Genomic DNA, 26,097 nt, shown 5'->3' with positions numbered 1-26,097 from the left:
CATGAACTGAGGGAAAACAGGCTTATAATATATTTAGAGAGAAAATCAAGGAAGAGAATTTGATAAAATTAAGGACGTTAAGTGAAGAAGGGAGAGTAAAGGAGATATAAGGAATGAAAAGATACTTTCACATTTAGGGATATAGTCTATCCTGGTTTTGAGCAAGAGCAGAGCCAGCTTTTAGCTTGGAAGTCTTTCAGAGTGGTTTTGAAAGATGGGAGGAAGGGTTTTGACCTGATGGATACAGGTAAGGAGTTCCAAGCCTTAGCAACCTTGTATGAGTACAGACAATGCCCAGCAGATTTGTAAAGAGAGAGAAGGTTTTGGTCACTGGATTGCAATGATGAAATGGGAACATAGTTGTATGGAATGTTTTTTAGTGCTGGAGATGTAGATTAATCCCAGATAATTTTAAAGGTGGTAAGAAGCTGTGTACATGTTAGATGACGAGGCAGTTCTAACCAATTTAGGCTTTTGAGTGCTATTACAGTGGTGGTAGGCTTTTGAGTGCTATTACAGTGGTGGGTTCTGAAAAGGTACATACTGCAAATTTAGCAACTTTGTTATAGCATTGTTCAAGCTTCAGTTTTTGTGAAGCCTGTACATTAGTAAGCATGGGAGCACCATAAAGAAGAGTGGGGAGAAGATAGGTAGTGACAAGTGTAGTTTTAGTTGAGTCAGTGATAAAGTTTTTGACTCCGTAAAGCATTCCTTGTTTTTGATGAGTTTTTATTATGCAATTTTGTATACGTCAGTCAAATCTAAGCTTACCATCCATTATCACCCCTACTAATTTGCTATGAGAAGTGACTTCAATTGTTGTATTATCAAGAGGGAGGACTTTTAATTTGCAACTACCCTACCCAACCTTTTCCTATTCCTCTCTAGCTCCTTTACACGTTTATATACATCCTTTTCTTCTTTATCCCCTACCCTCATTTTTTCCTATCTACTAATAAATTCTCCCCTTACTCACTCAAGTCACGATAACTTTCTGCATACTTTACTAAATTCTCTACCTTTCTCCTCCAATCTCTGCTACAACTATTCTAAATTTATTTCTTCCTTTCACTTCTTTATTCTCTCTCCGTTTCTTCCCTTTCTTACTTCGTTCTCGAGTAACTCACTCCTTATATTATTTACATTTCCCTGCTCTCCTTCATCTTTGCTTTCCTTTACTCTCTTTTTAACTGTAACCCCTTTTCTTACTATACTATCTTTGTTTAATTTTTCAGTTTTCCATAATGCAGATTTACTTTGTATATTTAACCTTTTCACTTCAAATTTCTTGCCCGTTTCAATTTCTGTCCTTAAAGCACTTTCTAGTACAATTTAACGCTTATATTTATTTTGTTATATATGCTCTACTTATGGATAATCTGCTTGACTTGTTGTTACTCTGTAGCTATTTTTTTGTTGGTTTTTATTGTTTCAATTTGTATTAATGTGTATAATGTTAGTTTTGGGGGATTTCCCCCCGGGCCTCTGCTGAAAAAGGGTACATGCCCAATATGACTAACCCGGTTAACAAATGTCAAAAAAAATAAATAAATAAATAATAATTTGTTTTTTTCATAAGAGAGAGATTTGGGGGAAAAATAGTAGTACTTTTCTTTTCTGGGTTGGGCATGAGTTGTAATTTTTTTTTTGAAGTGTACCATGTTGTCAGATGTGCAAATTAGAGTGGAATCATCTGAATATTGTATTAGGGTGGCCTGCTGTGTGGAGGTATACAGGATGTTGGTGAAAAGGCGACGGGACCAAAGACAGAGCTTTCTGGTACACTGGGTGGAGTGCCATTTTACTGATGGATACCTATTGGACAGGTAGCTTTTGAACCACAGAAGGGTGGGCTGACAAAGACCTAGTGAGAACATTTGAAGTAGAAATTTGATGTGACAAACTGTAGTGAAGGCTTTAGACAAGTCTAGAAATAAGGCAGAGACTAGTTTGTCAATATCTATGTAAAGGACGGAAGCCATGTTTTGTAGGGGATAAGAGTTCTTGTCTATTGTTTTGAATACATTTTTCAAGTATTTTGGCAAGGAGAGAAAAAGATTGCTATTTTGGCGTGGGAGGTAAAATTGCTATATGTCTAAAGTTACTAATGTCCATTGAATTTCTTCCTTTGTGCAGAGGGATAATGTGCAACGTTTTCCAGAGAGAATGAACATGGGATTCCTGGACTGATCCATTTATAAGGATTGATACTGGATAGCCACTGCTACTGGCTGCTATTTTTAGGTACTTGCTTGGAAGGTCATCAGCTGAAGAAAAGCACAGTTTAAGTTTAAGAGTAGTTTTATATAGGATGTGGGTGCAGGTTTGAAGGTGAAATTGGATGGGGTGATATGTGGCTGTTGGGCAGGGTTGGGATTAAATGTTGAGGAATCCTTGGTTAGATATGCTATACTACCTATAAAATAAGAATTGAACCGTTAGATATGCTATACTACCTATAAAATAAGAATTGAACCGTAATGCAGTTTCGAATGGCGAGTTATATCGAAAGGGGTATGGGTTGAATTTTTGGCCGGGATGTAAGATTTCCTTAATGGATGTCCAAAATTTTTTAGGGTTGTGTTTAGTATTATTCGAAAGCTATTACATTATAGTTTTTGTCTTCATTTATTTGCTTTTTAGTATGATTGTGAAGCACTCTAAAGTTTAACATATTGAGATGTTTTATATTTTTGCTGTTCTCTCCATGCTTTTTCCCTATCATGTGTTAGCATTTTACTCTTTTTGGATAACCAAATTGCATAACTTGTTTTAGTGTCTAAGAGCTACAAGTCTATTTAGGATATTTAGAAAAGTTGTATTGAATTCATTTTCAGCATCGTCTAAGGGGAGGATTTTTATGAAGTTCTAGACAATAGATGGACAGTGTAGTCATGAACATTTCTGGGTTAAACTTGGAAAGGTTGCACGTTTTATAAATATGCTGTTTAAATGGAAGTGTGAGATGTCTGGTCATACAGACTGGAATATGATCAATAAGAAAGTCTGACATTATACCTGTGGTGGAGTATTTGCTAGGGTCTCTAACTAGGATCCAGTCTAATAAGGAATCTGATGTCTTGCTATAATGTGTGGGGCTATTAATTAGTTGTGTGAAACCATAGAAGCTCATGCTAGATGTAGAGGAGTTAGAGTTTATGTCCAACAATTGACATTCACATCACTAGCAGTATTTTTTCTTGTGGAAATGCTATGGATATCCAATGTAGAATATCTTCCAGTACAGCTGTATCGCCACCAGGAGGGATGTAAAGGACAGTAATACATATCTGTTTACAATTGTTTATTTTGAGGAAAGCAATAAGAAGCTCTGCTGAACTGGGTGTTGGTTTGCTGTAAGGGGAAATGTGGTAGGTGCTGGGAAATTATTAAACAAATTCAACCATCTTTTCTCTTTATACAGTCATTACAGATGATATTATAGCCAGTAGGTATAACTTCCGAGACGTTTATGCTTGGTTTAAGCCAAATTTCAGTTACAGCAAGAACGTCAGGGTTATGTTGGGTAATCCAGGCATGTAGTTAAGCAGTTTTACTGCTTATGTTTCTAACATTAATTGCAGCAAAAATAAGATCACCAGAGTTGGGGACTGGCTGTTGGGTTAGAGAAGTGTGGGAGCGAAGCATCTTTGTGTTCATAGGGATAGGTGGGGCCAGGATTAGGATGTATATCTCCTCCTGGAAGGATGTTAGTATATTGTGGAATTATGCATACTGTTTTTTTTGGAGAGGATACTTGCACTTAATTTTGTTTTGGTTTGAGATGAAGTGAAGTTAATCAGTATACATCTGGACTAAAGGTGAGGGGCAATATTAAACAGGTTTGGTACAATGTGGGGGGAGTGTAAAGAGGAAGTATGGATAGGTGGTTGGGAAAGAGTTGGAGAGATGTTGAGACTGAGATATTACTGAGTCATGGTAGGATAAAAGATGGCACAGTAGGAGGAGAAGAATAGAGGAGAAGCTGATGAGTATCATAATTAAGTACAGGAATTTGTATTTTATAGATGTTAGGTAGTGGTGAGGTAGCAATGATGAAGTGAACAACAAGTTGCAGTCAGTAGGAGATTCGGTCATGCTGGATTCGATAGGTAAGGAGCGAAGTATTTATTTATTTTTTTTTATATAAAAGAAGAGCGTTAGATTGTCCTGGTACCTTCTGTGTAATGTAAGGTACAGAGGGGTATGAAAGGCTAGAGTATAATGATGTAGTCAATACAAGGACAATTAAATGTCTGTGGGAACCGAAAATCATTTTCTTAACCCCTGAGTTTTTATTCTTGCTGGACAGATGAGCATTGTGAACACATACCACATTTATAGATTCCTGAAACAGTAATATTGGTAGATTTTTTGCATTTCTTCCAATTTCTCTTTTATATACCCATTACTTATAAAAATACGTTTAAATCACCTATCCTCAGAGATACTGCACCATAACAGGAAAATATTTTCTAGTTCTGTTCCATTAAAAATCTCTGGACTACACTTAAAAAAACATAGTCTTGTTAAAATTACTATTATGTGATGACTCTCCAAAATGTCAATCTTTTCATAACGCATTCCTCAACAGGGTTCTATGGCTAGTATCTACGTCTTTAAGAACTTGTTCCTTGATGTCACTAAGTCTATGGGGCAATCGCGTTCATGTTTCAAGGTGTCATCCTCTGACACTAATGTCGCTAAGCTTACGAACTGACTAAATATTTTCTTCTGATTGGGAAGGTGATTACTATTATATAGTAAATATGTACTGGAGAAGGTATGTTTACAAAAAATATTAGACTTTAATTTCCTTCCATCAAAATCTTTCTCTATGGATGCAGCAAAGTAATTAATACTAGTAGTTGAAATATTATAGGTAAACTCAAAAATGCAAAATGTTTTGAATATAATCTAAATGCACTTGCAAGTCCTGTAGGGTACCTTCCTGCATCATAAAAATATCTTCCTGGTATAACCCAAACTTGGATGCAGAAGAGAAGGTAAATATGTATTCTCTCTCTCTCTCTCTCTCTCAGTACCACATTATAAGATATGCAAACAAGGGGATACAGACAGGCCCCATGGTTACACCACTGATCTGCCAATACTACTCGCATTCAAAAAAGGTGACATTGTTTTTAAGAACCATTTCCATCAGTGTGGTCAATATGAAAACTTCCTGGTTACTATTTCTATTGAAGTAGCACTTCAAAATATAACAAGCCTTCACAATGAGGAATAACTGAAAATAATTCTACTATGTCAACTATCACAAAAATAAAGTTAGATTCACAGTAGTGATATTCAATATTCCCCAGAAATGCCCAAGGGTTTTATCATACAAGGGAATTTTTCATAAACATTTTAATTTTCTGTATATTATGTACTAGGGGATGCATTTTTGACCCTGAAGTAGCCTCTACAGAGCTTAATTGGGGTTGTTGTATACTCTTATGTACCAAATATGGCTGGTATATCGGCTCATATACTCTATAAAATGTATACAACTTGCGAGTTAAGCAGGCTGCATTAACAAATCATAAAGTAGATGATCAATTCTCCTATAAGCAGCATTTATTTCATTCTTAGACAATCTTAAAGATTGAAATGTATTATAAAGTAAAAATATCATCTGGCTGTCAGGTTTTATAGCACATAAATCTTTATTATTAACCAATTTCTGAAGTACCAGGGTTACGTTGGAACACCTGCAGAACTTTCTGATATGTAGGAACTCCCTAATATCACGTTCACATAATTTTTCAAAAGGCCCTATTGCAGGATGCAGTGGGGGGTTAAAAACACTTTTCCTACAACATCTGTCTTTAAATTCAGTCCAGTTATTGCTATTATTAACAAACAAAATGGAGAAGATAAGCTTTCTAGTAAACACCAATTTCCAAAATAAACCTGCTAGGTCTATACAAGCGGTACGGACAAAAGTGAAGTCTTTTTGAAATAAATCATAATGTGTGTTAGTAAGATACAGGTCACTGTAACTAAAAACAGGTCACTAACTAAAAACATTAAACCCATTTCCATAAACCAGAACATCATTGTTATGAACTAAAATCTGCCGTAAGGGTGTAGTAATTCTTGTGATATCCCCTCCCCCCTCATCCATACTTGCCTGGTCACTGTTAGTCACCTTCTGGGAGGTTTCCGTCAAGCACTTTACCCGTTTGAATAGATGCTTTGCTGGTCAGGCATTCGGACCTGTGGGAGGGGGAGGGATTCTCCTAATCAAAAATAAATTAAATAAATAAAAATAATGACATCATCAGAAGCAGGCATTTTTTCATTAAAAGTAATGTCAATATTGTTGTAATGAACTTGTGCAGAGGTGCAAGCATAGGTAGACCATTCCTTTGTATTAACCCTAATGTTAAGTAATGAATGATTATACCAAATTATTGGTATAACCATAAATATCCCTAACTTCTTATTTTTCTTTTTAATATTTTCCCGAATCAACTTACCAAATCTTTTAAATATTACACCGACTTAGAAAGTCTTCTGTTCAAACTACAGATCGGTTACTAAATTTTCAAATGTCTTAGAAACGCTCTCAGAAAGTTCATTGGGTTTACATTCATTATCAGTACAAGTCTCAGTTTTGCAGCCAAATTCAATAAACAGCTCAATGAGGTCCGTGTGTAATTGTGAACCTTCAGTAATATCATTTAGAGGTCACCAATGACGTAGGCCTTTCACACACTGTTGTTCCCTAAGCTTTCCTAGCTGCAAATACTTAAACTAACATCAAACAACTCCACAAACTCCAGCAATCTGTTCAAATGTACACAATTTATAGAAACCCCAACACACACACACAATCACCCTGAATCCATCCTAGACTGGATATTAGTATCCCACCCACAATACTACAGCAATCCCAACAAGCTTCCCAACACCCTAAGTGACCACTTACCAGCACTGATACACAGACTATCAACCTACTCCATAGTCCCATAAGAAAAAAAAAAAAGAGAGAGTTAAACATACCCATGCTCCTTGGCTATCTAAATCAACCAAACAACTACTGATTAACAGAGAGTGAGCATGGCATGAATGGAGAAAAAAGATAAGACCCCACTCAACGAAACCACCTTCAAAATACTTAGAAATACAGCAAAACAGGCCAGGACAAAAGACTTACTCCTATCAACAAATAAACACTCATAGTAATAATCCCAGACTTTTCTGGAAATCTGTTAACTCATTACTAAATCCTGGCAGCAACCAAAACCCATCTCCATTTCTAGACAAAAGCCCAGTTGAAATCACTGAAATATTTAATAAAAACTTTATTGATAGTATCCTTACATTAGCAAATGCAGGCAATACTCCAATCCACATTAATCCATCCATCATACCTCAAGGCAATAATCAGCTCCATACCATCCTTTAAACTTCCAACCTGTAGCAACCTCTCAAATGCAAACATTACTTGGCAAATTGAAGGCAGGCTCCTTATCTGCTGATTATGATCTCCCCCCAAAATACCTCAAAATTAGTTCTAAGGCAATAGGTTTCCCCGTAAGTATCCTTATGCCCTAGATAGTAATCTACTTACAGCAGTCCTGTTACTTGAGCTCTCAAAAGCATTCGACACAGTCTCCCATATCAAACTTATCCAGCAAGTGCAATCACTAGGATGCTCTGATGCCACCCTAACCTGGTTCACTAGTTACTTGGAAAAACAGACAGCAATCCATAAAATGGCAGACTAACCTTTCTTGCTTTCTCCCAAACATAGGAGTGTCCCAGGGGTCAGTCTTAGGACCCCTACTATTCAACATTTTTGTAAATGACGTACATAAAAGTTCCCTCTAACTGTACTACCATACAATATGCAGACGATTCAACCATAATCTGTACCTCCAATAACTTCTCTGACCTCCAAAAGTTAACACAAAGGCCTTCACATCCATAGAACTCTGACTATACCAATCACAGCTATTACTTAACTCTAATAAATCTAAGCTACTAATTTTTTGCATCTAAACCTGTTACCACAGACTTATATTTCCATAAACAAAACCCAAATAGAGTTAGTAAATCAGGCCAAAATGCTAGGAATTACTATTGACAGCAAACTTAGCTTTGATTTGCATATTAATAACACAATAAGAAAGACTTGCTTCAAATTAGGAAAACTTTACAGAAACAAACAATACTTAGACAAATCCCCATCCGAATAAAACTTAAAGTTTTCTCCTTCCAACCTTACTATATGAGTCTCCGATCTTCACCAATCTCCACAACTCTTTGCAACACAAACTGCAGTCCTGTTATTATAAGACTGCAAAATTCACACCAGCCCAACCAAATCTCATCCACCATTGCCAGGCCACTAGAGAACTAAACTGGCTAGAATTTGCACATTACACACAACTTACCTTTGCCCATAAACTCATTTATAAATCAGAGTGTTGCCCCTCCCTGAAAAATATCATTGAATCTTACGTTCTATCCAAAAACCTACGTTCTAACAACAAACACAAACACCTACTTAAAGTATCAAAACCTAGTAAAAGAACGGGTAGCTGCTTCTATACCCATTACATAACTAAGCTGTGTAATGTCCTCCCATCATCAGTTACACAAACTGAATCTCCTTTAAAAGAAAACTAAAACAACATCGCACTGATAACCCTGGCTGCACATGCAACACATATCCACAGCCTCCTTAATCTAGCAAAACTGTTTCACATAGTAAATATACTTGTGTATATGTCATAGTGTTGTACAATATGAGTTATCCATAATATTTAATATCCTACTCCACACATCTATACAACTATCTTAAACATATTTTCTCTTCTCTGTCACTTTCTACGTTTAATACTACCATTAAATACATACCACCTATAATCTACATATTCCACCACCTAGCTATAAGATTCTAACTATATCTATCCTACCTTTAAGTTTAACTGTCTAATTCTACCTTCCCACTACACTTGCCTTTTCCTACCCCCAAAAAAAAAAAAAAAATTGAGCTGTATTGTTAAATATTTCTAACTGTATAATTTTTCAACATTAATGTTCCATTATTACTGTATTGTGCCTTTTTACAACATATGTGCTGTTTAGTTTTCTATATTATTTCACTTGCTTTATAATTAATTGTTTCCTTACAAATTCATGTAATGATTTTCGTGTAACTTGGAGCTTTACTCCCCGGGCCTCCACTGAAAAATGGGTCTCAAGCCCAGTGGACTTTCCCGGTTAACAAATATCAATCAATCAATAGCTCAGTTTCCTCACAAATGCCCTCAGTTCTGAATCAAGAGTCTGATATATGTGGTGTTGGGAGAAGATTCCATTCACATTTTGCCCATAACTGATGATTAATATCCAAAATTGATGCTAGAATTGGCTCAGAACTGTTAGATCCACCATTTGCATGTCTCAGGGTTGCACCATGTTGACAGAATATAGACAACTTCCTGTGGTACATTGACAACCTCATTCCCAGATGACAAATATTCAATGATGGATGGCAATATAGGCTTGAACTTGTATGTTAAAGGTACACTAGAAACTGTTTCCACCAGAACTCCATTTAAACCAGAGCCATTAGCGGCTCCTATATATTTTTTCCAAATATAACTTTTATTAGTTTTGCAAGATTTATAACAGAAACATATCAAGACACAACATAATACATTATATACAATTATCAGTCTTGCTATAAAAAAAAAGGATTACAACCATGTAAGAAGCAGACATATTCTATCATAGCAAGGCAATAAAAAAGAAAAGAAAAAAATAAAATTAAAAGGTGATAAAGGAATAAAATTCTATCCTAAGCACCCAAGGCAGCTATATCAAAAACATGAACCTTAGGGATAGAAAGTAGTGAAGAGACCCCCCTTATAAGAAACTAATGTGATATAAGAAAATATATAATTTGTCCATATTTAACAGGAGAGTTAGCGATGGTTAGAGGAAAGAATGCAAGTTTGTGAGTAGAATAAAAAAGAAAAAGGGGGTATATTGTGAAAGAACACTATTCATAATATTTACAACTATTTACAACTTGGATGCCTTAACAAATGTGTAAATGGACATCATACTAGTGTGATTAACAATAGGATTATCATCAGCATTAATTTGTTATAGGACTGAAAAGTACGAACACAAAGGTCTTCACAGATTCTGTTAGTAGTGATCGTTGTATGACAATTACTTTAAATTAAGTCAAAGAGACTGCACCAGTATTTCTGGAAATAGAGCAAAATTTATGTGCAGATATATACTTAATTGCCATAGTTTTAAAATTCTCCCAAAAGATTACAGAGGGATTTACCCAGTTCTTAGCTATAAAGTATTTGAGAAGAGCACACACAAGTTATTAAGATGTGCCTCCGAACACCTGTTATATTCAGGATTGTGGTTTACCAGGAAAAGGTAATCTTCTCGTACTCCATTTTTCCAGTTGAGCTCTAAGACAGCACCATAATTTATATATATTTTTGCAACTCCAAAAAGATGTGGAGTAAATCTGCATGCTGGAGGGAACAAAAAGGACATATTAAAATTTGGTTGTAACGAAAACCTAATAGAACTGAAGAAGTATAGTAGGAGTTGTTATTGATCATAAGTTGGGTATAAATCAAATTCTTAAAAGGGATTAGATTAAGGCTATTCCGAATAGCTTCATATTTGGACTCCGTAGAAATTTCACCTTGAATGTCATCCCAGATATTGGAGTATAAGAGCGATTGTTGATATTTGAGGTTTATCAAGAGCTTATAGGCATGAGATATCATTTTATTTCTAAGGGAAAGGGTTTTGATAACGGATTGTGCTAGAGTTATGTCTTGTTCAGTTACTTTCTAGTTTGCGAATTTTTGTTTTATTAATAAATTAAGTTGTCTTAACATGGGGTCATATCTACTTAGGGCCCCAAAAAGTTCTTTAACAGCTGCAAAGTTCTTAGAATGGTAAAAATGCCATACTATGGCATTTTCAATTATAGGATGGCTAGATAGGTCTATCATTTTATTATTAATTTTTATATCTGGGTTTAGGTGAATTTGTTAGAGAACAAGAAGAGTATCCTGTAGATTAATAGAACTTAACAATGCTTGAAAGATATTAAATTTATTTTTTAATGTAGGTAGAATTTTAGATTTGTATTCACTGTTGAGCATTAAATATGGGATAGAGTAAGGGTTTAATTTGAGTGATAGCATATACTTGCACCAGATTTTGACCCAGATTGGAGTCCATGTATCAACCAATGGTTCATAGCTCGCAATTGGGATTAAACGGCTTGCATTTATTATATTACAGTGAAGACTAAAAATAGGGGAGGCTCAAGCCACCTTTTTCTTTTGGAAGTATTAATTTTTTTATAAGAGATTCTGGTTGATTTAAGGAACCAGAGGAATTTTGAGATGGTGGTTTCCATTTTATTGAAAACATTTTGGGGTATACTTAAGTTTATGGAGTTTAGACAAAATAATATCCTGGGGAGAATGTTCATTTTAACAATAGCAGTTTTTGACAGTAAATATAAATTGATATTTTTCCATCTAGATAGATCGTTGTTGATTTGTTCCCAGACTCTACTCAAGTTAGCTTTCATTAAATCCTCATGTGAGTGCATAAAGTTTATTCCTAGATATTTGACTGAATATTTAACAGGCATGTCAGACAGGGAGAAGTAGGATTCTAGGCGTTTACAAGGATTTAATGAGAAAATAGAAGATTTTGTGGGATTTCGTTTATAGTTAGCAGCTGTGGAAAAGAGACATTGATTTACGAATTTTATATAGATCACTAGTCGGAAGTTAGTGGCTCCTATATTTGTAATCCGAGTAGATACAAACTGTAAACAACTGGATACGTTGAATAAAAAGTCTACTGTTAACGTTCTCACAGGATAAGTCGAGTAAAGTTTACTGCTAACGTTCTCACTTCACTGCTAATGTTCTCACTTCACTGATAAGTATATCCACTTGTTGATGGAGTTCATCTGCATTAAACTCTTCCTGGGATGACATCTTAAGGCTTTCAAGGCAGGTAACCAAAACAGAGTAGAAAGCCAAATCTGTATACCAAAAGCAAACACACACAGAATACACTGTACCCAGGAATCATACACAGCAAGCTTTCACCAGTAAATCACAGTCAAGAGCATAGGTGAAATTATTCACAACTCTAAGAGGTAGTTAAGCACTTTCACCCACAGATCATCATTACATCACATGATCAAGTTACATCCAATAACAATATATTAAAACGTATCTTAAAACCTCTTTTAAAATTCCAAATCATGCTTATTTGTCAGTAGTGACACAGTGTTGCAGACTACATTGACAGAACACAAACTACATATGCATTTAAAGACCTCTAAAATGTTTTTTGTGCATTGAAGTAATAAATGTGTTTCCCTAGTTATTATAAACCACTGTAAGATGCACACCCAAAACTCCCTGAATAAAATCACATCCTTGATACAGTTTGTGTTATACATATAAAAATAATATACATACACACACATTATATATACACACACACACACATACACACTACACACACGTTATAAAAAGTGTGCATACCCCTGTTAAAATGCCAGTGATATAAAAAAAAAATGTGACCACATTAAATCATTTCAAAGCTTTTTCCCACCTTTGTAATATGACCTATAAGCACAATTCAAATGAAAAACAAACAAACCTGCTGGGGAAAAAGTATAACAAACAAAACGCGTACAATAAGCTGGTTGCATAAGTGTGTACACCCTTACACTAATACTTTGTTGAACCACATTTTGATTTAATTACAACATTCAGTCTTTTTGGGTAGGAGTCTATCAGCATGGCACATCTTGACTTGGCAATATTTGCCCACTCTTCCTGGCAAAAGTGCTACAAATCTGTCTGATTGCGTGGACATCTCTTTGCACAGCCCTCTTCAGGTCACCCCACAGATTTTCTATTGGATTTAGGTCTGGGCTCTGGCTGGGCCATTCCAAAACTTTAATTTTTTTCTGGCAAAGCCATTCTTTTGTTGATTTGGATGTATGCTTGGGATCATTGTCATGTTGGAAGGTGAAATTCCTCTTCATCTTCAACTTTCTAGCAGACACCTGAAGGTTTTGGGCCAAAAGTGACTGGTATTTGGAAATGTTCATAATTCCCTACACCTTGACTAAAGCCCCAGTTCCAGATGAAGAAAAGCAACCCCAAAGCATGATACTGCCACCACCATGCTTCACCGTGGGGAAGATGTTCTTTTGGTGGTGTGAAGCTTTGTTTTTGCGCCAAATGTACCTTTTGGAATTGTGGCGAAAAAGTTCGACCTTGGTCTCATCAGACCATAACACATTTTCCCACATGCTTTTGGGATACTTGATGTATTTTTTTGCAAATTTTAGCTGGGTCTGGATGTTTTTCTGTGTAAGAAAAGGCTTCAGTCTTGCAACCCTACCCCATAGTCCAGACATATGGAGATATGGGAGATTGTTGTCACAAGTAGTACACAACCACTACTTCCCAGAAATTCCTGCAGTTCCTTCAGTGTTGCTGTAGGTCTTCTTGGCAGCCTCCCTGACCAGTTTTCGTCTTGTCTTTTCATCAATTTTGGAGGAACATCCAGTTCTTTGCAATGTCACTGTTGTCCCATATTTTCTCCACTTTTTGATGACCGTCTTCACTGTGTTCCATGTTATATCCAATGCTGTGGAAATATTTTTGTACCCTTCTCCTGACTGATACGTTTCAACAATGAGATTCCTTTGATGCTTTGTAGGCTCTCTGTGAACCATGGCTTTTGCTGTAGCAGGCAACTGAGTAAATGTCAGGAAAATCCTACAAGGACAGCTGAACTTTATTTGGGGTTAATCAGAGTCTCTAATTGATGGCAGGTGTGTACCCAAGAAGACTGAATGCTGTAATTAAAATCAAAAGGTGCTTCAAAGTATTAGTTTAAGGGTGTGCATACTTGTGCAACCAGCTTATTGTACGTTTTTTATTTTTTAGATTTTTCCTTTAACAAATGTTTTTCAATTGAATTGTACAGGTTATAGGTCAAATTAAAGGTGCGAAAAGTTTTGAAATGATTTATTGTGGTCGCATTTTTTTATATCACAAAAACCTGGAATTTTAACAGGGGTGTGTACACTTTTTCTATCCACTATATTATATATATATATATATATGGTTCCCCTTCACAAAGTCGTTTTCCCCGCTACTTATTTATTCCAACTCCGAGATCGCACTACAGCGCGGAAAGGGAAGTCTCCCATTCTGTGCTGTATGCTGTCCCCATTCACAAGAGTCGAGCTTCCACAAATTAGAGCATATGGTCTCGACCATATCGAGATTGTGGCCATTCGACTTTGTGAAGGAGAACCATATGTATGTATATAATAAATATATATATATATATATATATATATATATATATATATATATACACACACACACACACACACACACACACACACACACACACACATTTTGTTTGCGTCTTTCGGCTTTTCCCGGTTAGGGGTCGCCACAGCAGAACTCATATACACACACATGTACATATATATGCACACCCGCATAGGTAATGTATAATTTATATTATACAATACATAGACATACAGGTAGGAGTTTCTTAGCAAACACTGAAAAAGAAGTTATGTTCTTACCATAATGTGGCATCTGTGCTGTCCATTGTCATTTTATTAACCTGTGGATCTCTGTTCTGACCCTCTGAACTGACCGGCCGCTCTGAGAGTTCCACCAGATCTCCCAAAGACTGAAAAGGGGGAGGTATGGTTAATGAAAAATGTAGATGGACAACACAGGTGGAACATTATGGTAACTTCTTTATCTGATGTTGTCATCTTCAGTTTCATTAACCTGTGGGACACAGTCCCCAGCTACCGAAAAACCATAGGTGGCTGTCATGGAAGGATATCCCCGAGTACGGCAGAGCCAAAGACACTCCTGCTTCTGGATATAATATCCAACTTATAATGCAAAACAAATGCATGTGGATTTGACCAGATAGCTGCAGCATAAATATCTTCAATCGAAACCTTGGATCAAAAGGCTCGAGAAGTCACCATAGACGTTGCAGAATGAGCTTTAATAGGACCTGACAAGGGTATGTTTCTGGCTGTACAAAGAAAATACAGTCTCGCAACCATCTAGACAGAGAACCTTCATTATGGATTTAACTTTCTTTCCCTCAGCGAAGGATACAAACAACCACTCAGATTTCCTGACGGATTTGGTTCTAAGCAGAAATGTAATTGCCTATGTACATCCAGCAAATGAAGGGTGTACGCTCCTTTATTCTGATCATTAGGGGAAAAAGACAGGAAGAGAGTGACATACTGATAGTTTCCCTCCTTGGCTATCTTAAGCAAAACGGATGGATTTGTATGCAAGGTTACCCTGTAACGTACAGGAATTTAGCTTGAAGTTTGGACACTCTTTCACAGAGTTGATAGCCACTAGAAAAAGGGTCTCCCAAGACAGAAATTTTAAATCAACTGTAGCCACTGGCTCAAAGGGAGGATGAACCAATGTTTGCAAAACCATAGTCTGGTCCCACGGAGGGGTAGGATCTTTGGTGGGCAAAGCATAAAGGTGTCTCTAAGGAAGGCTTTACAAAGCTTTTATGATGCCAGCGCAGAGGAATCTAGGCATAAATGAAAACTGGAAATGGCTGCGAGCTAGACTTTAATAGTAGAGTAGCTAGTGCCATCATGGAAGAGGGATGCCAAGAAGTCCAAAACAACTGCAATAGGAGCTGTAAAGGGGGTCTACCCGTTTCTACTGCACCCAAATGGGAGAACCTTTTCCATTTACTTTTATAAATCCTGCAGGCTGAAGATCTAATGGAGGAGATCAGAATTCTTTAGACAGGAGAAAAAAGCCTGGGACATCTTGCCATCATTGGAATTGGAGAAACCATGCGGTTAGCTTCAAACCCTGAAGGTCTGGGTGGGGATGCCCTGACGGGTGAGAAAGAAGGTCCAGAATTGGCTTCAATCTCAATGGTGGACATATCCGTTGAGACCAAAGAAAGCTAAACCAGGTTTGTTGAGGCCAGAAAGAGGCAATGAGGATTACCTTGCTCTTCAACCGGAGAACCTTATGTAAAAACATGGAATTTAATGGCAGAGAGGGGAAGGTGTAGAGAAGACTAGGAGGCCAAGCAAGGACTAGCATGTCTCTGGGTGACTGTCCCCGAGGAGGAATCAAGGCAAAGTTCCTGCTGCATTTGTTGTTGAGAGGGGACACAAACAGATCATAGCAAGGTTGCCCCATTTCTGAAAGATCAAATTTGCTATGGATTGATTGACAGACCACTCATGAGACATTAATCGGCTGAGCCTGTTGGACTCTCCCAGAATGTGCTTTGCTATCAGAAAGCAGTTGGTAGAGATTGCCCACTGCCACAACCTCATTGCTTCCAGACATAGGGGTTAGGACCTGGTTTTCCCCCTGTTTGTAGATGTACCAAACCACCGACATATCATCTGTTTGTATCGCAATACTCCCCTGATGTAGAAGGCTGTGAAGATCTTGCCACGGCTAAAAGAACTGCCCTCATCTCCAGTACACTGATATGCAAGTTGGTCTCCTGGGATGTCCACATGCTTTGAACTATCTGACCCAGATAATGCTCACCCACCCCATCTGGGAAGCATATGTGGTCACAGTGGCATTTGGGGGAGGAAGGATAAATTGCCATCCTTGAAAAACATTTGTGGAGTGAAGCCACCAAAGCACAGAATCCTTGCATACTTGTGAGAGTTTGATGGGGAGACTCAAGGGATTCCTGTGAAGAGACCACTGGACCACTAACGTCCATCGCAGAATCCGCAAGTATAAGTGCACAATAGGTAGAAGAGTTACAGTGCCACCACAGACCCCAATACTCTGAGAATCAAGCTGGCTGGAGGAGTTAGGATGGACAGACTCTGCCTGACCTGAAGTCTTACATTTGCAATCCTCTCCACTGTTAGAAAGGCCTGGGATACCCTTGTATCTAGATGTGCTCCAATAAAATTATAATCTGAACTGGCTGCAGCTGAGATTTCTGAATATTTATTGCGATTCCTAGGAGAGAGAGGTCAGATGTAAAAGATAATCCCTGGCCTGGATCAGTAGATGCGTGGTTGACATAGTCAGAAGCCAGTCATCCAGATAAGGAAAAATTTGGAAACCTTGCAACTTGAGGTGCACTGCCACCACTGCCAAACATTTGAACACCCTGGGTTCTGTGGTGAGAACAAACAAGAGTGATCTGAATTGGTACTGACTGGCTCCCAGTCTGAAACGTAGATATTGCCTGGAGCGTCTGTCCATCTTTATGTGGTAACATGCATCCTTCAGGTCTACAGAGCACATCCAGTCATTCGTCATAACAGGTAAGATGGACTGAATCATGACCATCCTGAACTTTGTGTGCTTCACCAACTCGTTCAAGGTGGTCAAGTCCAGAATCACCTGCAAGCCCCTGTTTTTTTGGGAACTAAAAAGAATCTGAAGTAAACACCCAATCCAACTTGCTTAGGGGGAACCTTCTGGATGACTCTTTTGCCTAGTAGTTTTTTTTTTAATTTCCAAGACTGCATCCTCCCTCTGACTGGGTGGAACATCGGTAAGGCAATTTTTTTGTTTGGGAGTTCTAAAAAGGAAATGTAGTATTCTCTGGATACAATCCTTAGCACCTAGTGATCATTTGTGATGGCCTCCCAGGCTGCTAGGTGCAGGGTGAAGTGCCCTCCAACCAACTGCCTCCAGTGGAAGGCATCCTGGCAACCGTTCAGGAGCACTGAAAGGGTCGGTCCGAGAAAGTTTCCCCATGACCCTTCGTTTTGCGGACCCCCTCTCCTGCCTGGGCAGCATCTTCCATTCTGGTTGTTCCCTCCCTTAGCCAGCATCTTCCATTCTGGTTGTTCCCTCCCTTAGCCACTTGGGGAAAAATCTCCCTGCGCATCTTGAGAAGGACCCTGAGACTTACGAAACCACATCTTTTTACTCTCACTCTGGCTCCTGGAAAAGGAACTTTTGTAGGGTAGAAAAATGGATCCCGTCAGCAGACAAGGTCTTTCCATCCTTTTCACTGTGAGAATGTGTATCAGGAACCATAGGCCCAAACATGGTGGAGACATCAAAGGAGGCACTGATTAAGAACTGTCTGAAGGGTTCCACAAAGTCACACAGCCTCATCCAGGCATGGTGCCTTACCCACCGGAACAGACCTCTAAGCTGCAGCTCAGAGACACACTTGGAACCAACACAGTCAGGGCCACGCCTCGCAAGGAAACAGTCAGAGGCAACAAAGGAATCTCGATTGGCTCCAACACCCAGGCACCAGAGACGAGACCAATGGAACCAAGGACTCAAGACAGTGAAGGACCAGTTAGAGAAGGAGCTACTGGTCAGAATGTGGATACTCTCGTGGATCCAGGTGTGGACTGAGTGGACACAAGCCCCATCTGGATCTGGGCCTCAAGGAACTGCCTCATCAGTCTGCCCATGTCCTCCATGTCCTTGGAGGTAAGGCTTCAGGAAGACCTGGAAGAAGCAGAAGATGGAGGTCTCAGAGATCTCCTGGGTGAACAGGAGGAATACCTACTAGAGACAGTCCAGTCGGCACAGAGCTGGAAGCTAAAGCAGAAGACGGGACTGCCACAGATGTAAAACTAAGCCCCTAAGCCACGGATGATCAAGGCAGAGGGGAGGAGACAGAAGCCCAAATCAGAATGGGTCACCTCCCAGACTCTTAGAACCTTCTTGGGTGGCTCAGAGAAGAACTTTGTGAGTGAGCGTTTCCTGCTCTCCCGGACCTCCCCGGACTTTTTATAGAGGGTTTGGGCATCCAAAGTGGAAGAAATGCCCGAAGAAGAGGAAGATGGGAGCAAACCCTTAAGGATAAGTCTGGTCCTCCTACGCCCTAGGGTGGAACCCTTTGCATCCCTCACAGTGGGCATCCAGGTGTACAGGCACATGGCAGTACACACACTCCCTGTGGGCATCAGACAGTGGGATCTTATGCCTACAGGAACTGCATTTCCTGAAACCAAGGGGCTTCTGATCAGACATAAGGAAATTAGAAGGAGGAGATGACAAAGAAAAAGTTTTTTTTTTAATTTATGTTTTAACTAGAAAGAGGGAGAAGAAACAACGGTGCTAGAAACCCAATTAAACAAAGGAAATGCAAGGCAGGTGAAGAAGATAGAAGAAAATAGTACAACAAAATATTGTACAAGCACTCAACTTGAAACATCTGCTGAGCAGCTAAGAGCCCAGGAACCTCACTGTTCAATGAATGTGTGGCAAACAAGATCTAAGGTAGTGTGGGGTAGCAGGGTATTATTGGTACAGGGAGGAGCTCAACTCTGGAATCTCATGCATGGAGAGCGACCTGTCATCTCAGAGAGTCGAAACCAAGGCCCACAGGTTAGAGAAACTGAAGATGACAACATCAGCACAGACGTTTAGTCAAACAGTATTTTATCAAACTTAGACTGAATCATCATTAACACAAAGCACATAAAGGTACAGCTCAACAAGGCAGAGAAACCAAAATATTCTGATAAACAAAATTATGGATCTGTAGTGCTACAAGTCACAAAGCTCAGCACCTCCTACTACCAAACCAAAAATAAATAAAGAAAATGTGAGCCATATAAATCTGAAGAAAAAAGGTATGCTATAATACACTACTTGTATGCACTACTGAAAATTTAGTTAACTAGTTAGTTTGTTGACCTGATTAGTCCCAGTAGGTCAATGGCCTCTTTTCTGAGGAGGCCAGAGGTAGTATTCATACTGACAAGGGAATTTAGCCAGGGAACCAAGGAACTTCCCCTACTCTTTTTGATATATACTATCCACCTGAGTTAACAAAAGAACGGGGAGATGGGACTACAGTTTAACACCTCATTTGAAAGATGGCACACTCTGAAGGAGTTCAGCATCCCCATGAGGCACTACAGTGAAAGTATTGGAAAATTAATCCAGCTGTATGTTGTGAAAAAATAACCCACAGGCTTCATCTTCCAGCAACAATACAACTACAAAGTGCAGTAAGAAACATACAAAATCATACTCAAAACTAGCCATTGCAGTTTTTATCCTAGACACGCAAGTTTCAAAAACTTGAAACAAACCATGCACCCGGTTATGTCTTTAAGATTTTAACGTATAAGCAAATAAAAGCTGCCTAACGTATAAGCAAATCAAAGCTGCCCAATGCATGAAAAGCCTTTCTTCACAGGTGCAGAACGAGTTCACTTTTATTAATAAGTTGTTTCTTGTTGTCAAGCCCCTATATTAGAAGCTTTGCTTTCTTCATTAAAGCACTTGTAAGTCAAAATTAAATCACCTCTAATGATGCTGTAACTGACTTGACTGTAGCTACAACCTAACCAAGAATTTCCTTATAACCATGATGCTTAATGGACCAAATTTTACTGGTATACAGTTTCTGTATTTTCTCAAGTTATGCTCAAGTAGACACAGTGCACAAAGTGTTGCCTGACAAGTTACTTGGTATGTCATCCTGTCAGGGATTATGGATCAACAGATGTCTCATTACAGCACAACACCTCAATTACTGTATTAACATTAACTGCAAACTTCAAACCACTATCTACAGTGACATCCAGGTTCTTAACTTGGTCAAAAGCTACAAAATTTGCTTTTAAACACTAATCTTATTCCTTGGATGTTCCAGAAGTTTATTATTATGTGTGTTTTGCATTAAGTGAATACTCCAGTTTTCTGCAAATTAGGGTACAGCAAATCCATGTTGTCTTGTAATCTACAATGCACCCTCAGGTTGCTTAATATGGCTCCTATCTTTTTTACCATCTGCAAGCTTTGTAGCCCATATTCCTACACTGATTGGAGATGCTGGCATGAATATGTTAAAAAGTACCCCATTTTGGAGCCATGTGGACCTTACAGATGAAAACTTATTGCATGTATAATTCTGTTTTGACAACTGAACAGTAAAATTATCAAACCAAATGTAGTGGAAGTCATGCAATTACCGAATGTTCGCTTGACCACAATCTCACCATGCAATTAGTAATGTAGCTGCCCCACAGCAATCAATACCTGTTGCACCTTATCGATTTGCATATGACATAATCCAGCAATTAGTGGTTTTACTCTCTCAACTATCTTACTCTATTCTTAAAAAATCTCATGGAAGCTGCCTCTGAATAATCTAGCCATTTCTCTGTGTGCAATGTTGTAAGGTGACCATAAAGAAGCCAAATATTCTATATTCGTTTTCTAAACAGTGTGTGTGTAAAATGAAAACTCTTACAGTTGGGTTCATCTTGAAAATCTCAAAATACAGTTGAGAATATATTTGTTTATTTATTACTATTCACATACAAATAATTTGTATCAACTTACTCCTTCATTTTCTGTTTCCCACGTTATATTATTTACGGTCATAGGGACCTAAAGCTTATCTTGGCAAAGAACGAAAGCAAAGCACAGAACCAGTCCTGGATATTTCATCACAGGATGCACACAGACTCACAGAGGCAATTCAGAAGCTTACCAGTTCAAACCAAAAAGATAGTTGTCAGTGACTAGAAACCAAAGCATGTGGAAATAAAGGAATGCAGACTAAACAGAAGACAGTCCAGCTGGGAAGTAAACTGAAATGTAAACATTAAAAGGCTGCAATGCTAACTAGTATACAATGCTTATCATCCCTGTCAATTTCTTGACAACAAAGGCTAGTAAGTCTTCATTAAGACAATATGTTCATTTTATGACCCGCTAATCCAAAATTCCATAAGTGCATATAGTTCACCGATCAATTTTACTCATTTTCAGCAAGCTTACTTTCTATGGTAACTTGATGGGCTCAACTCTTACTTGGAAATATTCTAACTGTCATAATCTTAACAGCATTAGCATACTTGAAATGAAAGATTTCTGGATATGTGATATTTGAGATATCCAAGACAGTTGGATAAATAGGCAAATTTAACAAAAAGATTTCTGGATTTGCAATATCTGAGAAAGTTGGATAATTCAATAAATAATCTGATGTATAAAAAAACCCTTAAATAACTTGATACAGGCCATAAGACATAAAAAATATAATACTAAAAAAAATGAAAGCCAAAAATAAAAAGCAAATGCCTGGGGAAAATCAAGAGGCACATCCACAAATTCTGATTGTGAGATTTCCATTTTCCTTCTGTGCACACACACTTTTGTACATCAACCAAATCCTTTTCATCCTCAATTAGTGAACTACCTATAAAAATATACTTAAGTGTATTACTAGATGGTCTATCAAAATTCTTACACACCCCCATATACAATGTTTCTATGGATTATTTTCAACCAAGTTTTTGACACATCACTTTTACGTTTTGTAGTGGTGGCGCCTCACAGCAAGAGGTTCTCCCGTTCAATTCTCGGTTGGAGTGTGGGGAGTGCATTCTGTGTGGAGTCTGCATGTCCTCCCCATGGTTGGGTGGGCGTTCGAAAGACATGCGTAAATGGGCATGCCTTCGTTGAGGTTGAACGTCGAGCTGGCACCTCGGCGTTCGTGAAAATCTACTGCCAATCATTAGCGGACTGGAGTTCCGCTGTGGCGACCCCTAACCGGGAAAAGCTGAAAGACAACAACAACAGTTACGTTTTGTAGCGTTATATGATACTTTGTGATTTAAAAATATCTGTAATTGATTTCTGATAAATTTTGATTGTGGAGCTTTTTTCCTCTGGCCTTTGCTGAAAATGGGTACTTTTGGCCCAGTCAGACTTTCCTGGTAAACAAATGTCAAATATGTAAAGAAATAAACATGAGCAAACACTTTTTAACCTGCAAATAACAGCAAACATTAATATGCGTGAAAGTTCTTTTCTACAGAGTTTTGGTCAGCACCCTTTTGTACAAGATTGTGGTACAGTGGTGTCAGGGAATTTTCCCTTGCTCTGCAGCTGTGCAATCTCAGAATCAGTGTATATATAATTAGCAAGGTGTTGGGCATGCAAAAAAAAAAAAACTTGCTTTCGGTTTTTATTGATTTCAATCAGTTGAGATTTGATCTAAAATGACAGTTCTGTGTATCTACTCTTGTGAGCATTTGATGTCCGATAACACATACATAAGCTATTAATGTGTATAGACACACAAATATACACCCACATATATGCACGTGTATGTATATTTCTGTTATGCAATTTTTGTCACAGAAAATTATATTTTCATTGATTTACGTATTTACTATTAAAAAGTCTTATTCAAACATATGTTGTTGTTGTTTGTCTTTCGGCTTTTCCTGGTTAGGGCGTCACCACAGCGGAACTCCGGTCAAATAATGATTGGCAGTTGGTTTTTATGGTGTCGAGTTGCCAGCCCGACGCCCAACCTTCAACAAAGGCACGCCCATTCAACGCATGTCTTTCGAACGACTTCACACAGAAGGCACTCCCGTTCGGGAGAACCTCTTGCTGTGAGGCTTATTCTTAAATAAGCATTCTTCTTCTAAGCCTGTATATTGCTCTGGTCTTTATTAAATCATATCGATCTCCTACAAACATTTGTGCATTTTAATAAAAAAACTATGTTGCTTTGCAAATAACAGATACTAAAGCTTGTACTTAAATAACTTCTTCCAGAGATCCCTAACTCAGTTCTGACACCAATAATGGAATATCTGGATTTGTATAATTCTGCTAAGCAAATCTTGTTCAAGGCACTTTTATTAACCAAATAAAATACCAAATAAAATCAACCTGTGATATAGCATATGATTTATGACCGATTTATGACCTTGTAACAAATACACAAACAAAAATACACATGTAGCAATGGCAAAGTGGAAATGAGTGGCTGTGCATCTACTGGCATCATAAAAGGTTTCTCATCCCGGAAAAAAAGAAGGTCATTGTTCCCCTCTACTAGTCACTCATTAGACCCATTATAGTGTACAATGCCCCTTTTGGTATGTACCTCACAAGACATCTACAACTGGAAAGGCCGGAGAAATACCTCACAAAGAGGATTACCGTCCTCAAATAGATGCCCTACGCAAACTGTCTCAAAAAACTCCAGCTTTACTCCATTGCATATCGCCTACTCGGAGGCGATCTCTGCCTAACATACAAGCTATATCAAACCCAGAGCTGTTGGACATGCTCCATTTAAAGAAATCCCAATCCCTCCGAGCTACACGCTCTAGGGACCTAAACCTTGTCAGTACAATAAACAGAACATGCTGGAGGGATAGATTCCTGTCCCAGAGACTTCCCATACTCTGGAACAAACTACCTATTTATATCAAACAAAGCTCCTCATTAGCACTCTTGAAAAATCTTGATGATTGGATGGGAAATAGGAAATTCACCCCGGGGATCACCTCTGTGGCTCTGCTTGACAGGAGCACAGGAAAATAATTTTCTTGGGTGGCGAAAGCCAGGGTACCTTTTTGGCCAGGCTTACATAGGCCCTAGGATCAACAGCCTAGTACCTACCTATGAACCTATATGACACACAGATGCAACTTGACACACTCCTGACAACATACACAAATGAGAAAACTGCAGAACAGTATGTGCACAACATAATGCTTGCAATGGTAAAAGTCACTGCACTAACCAGTTTCCTTCTGCTGCCTGCCTGCAATTTACGAGAGAAGTCATCAGCCCCAATATTCTAATAGCCCTAACATTATAATAAAGTTCACTGCTGGACATTAAATTGAAAATGCATTCAAATGAATGCATGCTTATAAAATATCACAAAGAAGGGCTGATACAGTATTTATTCTGGATTAGTATACATGAGTAACATCTGACAAGATTAGTTTTCTTTATACAGACATCAAGTAGTATGCAGAGTTATTAGCGTGAATTCTTTAAGTGACTAAAGACATTCAACAATTCCTAATGTTACAGTGGCTAAACAGCTACCAAAAAGTTCACAGAACTTCAGTTGCTGAAATCATACATATAATCCTATCTCATAGTCAGATGATTTCAGTGCAGTGCACATTATAAAGATTAACTACCGGCGTCTTTTATATCCTCCTTCCTTCACCGCGTTATTTATTTCTCCTTTCTTCTGTTATATCGTACGTATATAAATAACGGTCGTCTATAAAAACGGTAGCAAAAATATTCCTTTTTTGCGTGTAAAATATTCTAAAATTACTTTTTATGTCATATGTTATAATCTATTATACTGTTATGATCTTCTTCAGGATGGGATTGGAATTGGATCACTGAGATTACGGATTTACAATGGTCGCATCACTGACTCCAACGGTCAATGGATGAATGAATAAGCAAACTGACCAGGAAAAAAGGGTTCATGTAATAACACACACACACTGGATTGCATTTGTTTTAGTCAGGTCACCATCAAGACGTCTACTGCATACACAGAGACTACGTCTACACTACAGCAACACATGGTATCCGATCGGACATGAAATGTTCGTTTCACACGTTTAGTCAGAGACAGACACAGCTGAAATACAGTGTTACAAAATATACTGCAGGAGTCTGCAAACAACTCATTAAAATGCACGCCTACTCCACTTTCACATGTAAACAGATGCAAGCAAGCGACAATATACATCCAAAGGTAATCGATACAAAAGAAATAATAATAAATAAATGCGAAGCCATTGTGCCTACTTCTTAAGAAACAAATGCTACTTACGCAGAATACCAGTTTCCGATGCGTCACGAAACAGGGTATAACTTCATTTCCGCGCCTCCTTAAATCGCAGTTACGTTAAGTAACTCCCACCAGTGGACTGAGTACGATACTTCCTCTTTTCCGTATTCTCTGAGTAGTGTGGTACATTTTTTCTTAGCTGTTTAGATGCTACGCAAAAAGACCAATTAAAGTTACAATTCAATTAATGTAATGGTGTGTTATAATTTTCCTTAGCCGTTTACATGGCAAGCAAGTAGGCCATATAAAGACGTTTACAACCTAATGAATTTGTGATGTTTTGTCACGTCCTTAACTTTCTTGTTTGCACTGCTGAAATAGTAGCTCTTACGGTGCGATTAACATTTGACCCTTTTCAGTACATGCAAAAGTTAATGAAATTGTTTT

The 26,097-nt window shown here is 38.1% G+C and overlaps 1 protein-coding gene across 4 annotated transcripts in view; it reads right to left on the bottom strand.

Annotated features, from left to right (window-relative positions):
* ABITRAM (actin binding transcription modulator) overlaps positions 1 to 25,781 on the bottom strand; it is a 355,528-nt gene extending 329,747 nt beyond the window's left edge. Inside the window, exons 1-2 of one of the 4 annotated variants that reach the window (XM_044064580.1) lie at positions 25,693 to 25,781; positions 6,137 to 6,245 (exon numbers count right to left, since the gene is read on the bottom strand). The gene's annotated coding sequence lies outside the window, so the exon portion shown is untranslated. Of the gene's footprint in view, positions 1 to 6,136; positions 6,246 to 21,410; positions 21,430 to 25,667 lie in introns of those variants that run through there. The other 3 variants (XM_044064583.1, XM_044064581.1, XM_044064582.1) reach the window with 3 other exon arrangements.
* Positions 25,782 to 26,097: the final 316 nt, after the last annotated feature.

The sequence above is a fragment of the Protopterus annectens genome, chromosome 3.part0 (assembly GCF_019279795.1).
Source record: "Protopterus annectens isolate FY-2018-M chromosome 3.part0, PAN1.0, whole genome shotgun sequence".
In the NCBI taxonomy this organism is placed as follows: domain Eukaryota; kingdom Metazoa; phylum Chordata; order Ceratodontiformes; family Protopteridae; genus Protopterus; species Protopterus annectens.
Note: the sequence above shows the minus strand (reverse complement) of the source record. Positions and strands in the feature narration are given on the sequence as shown.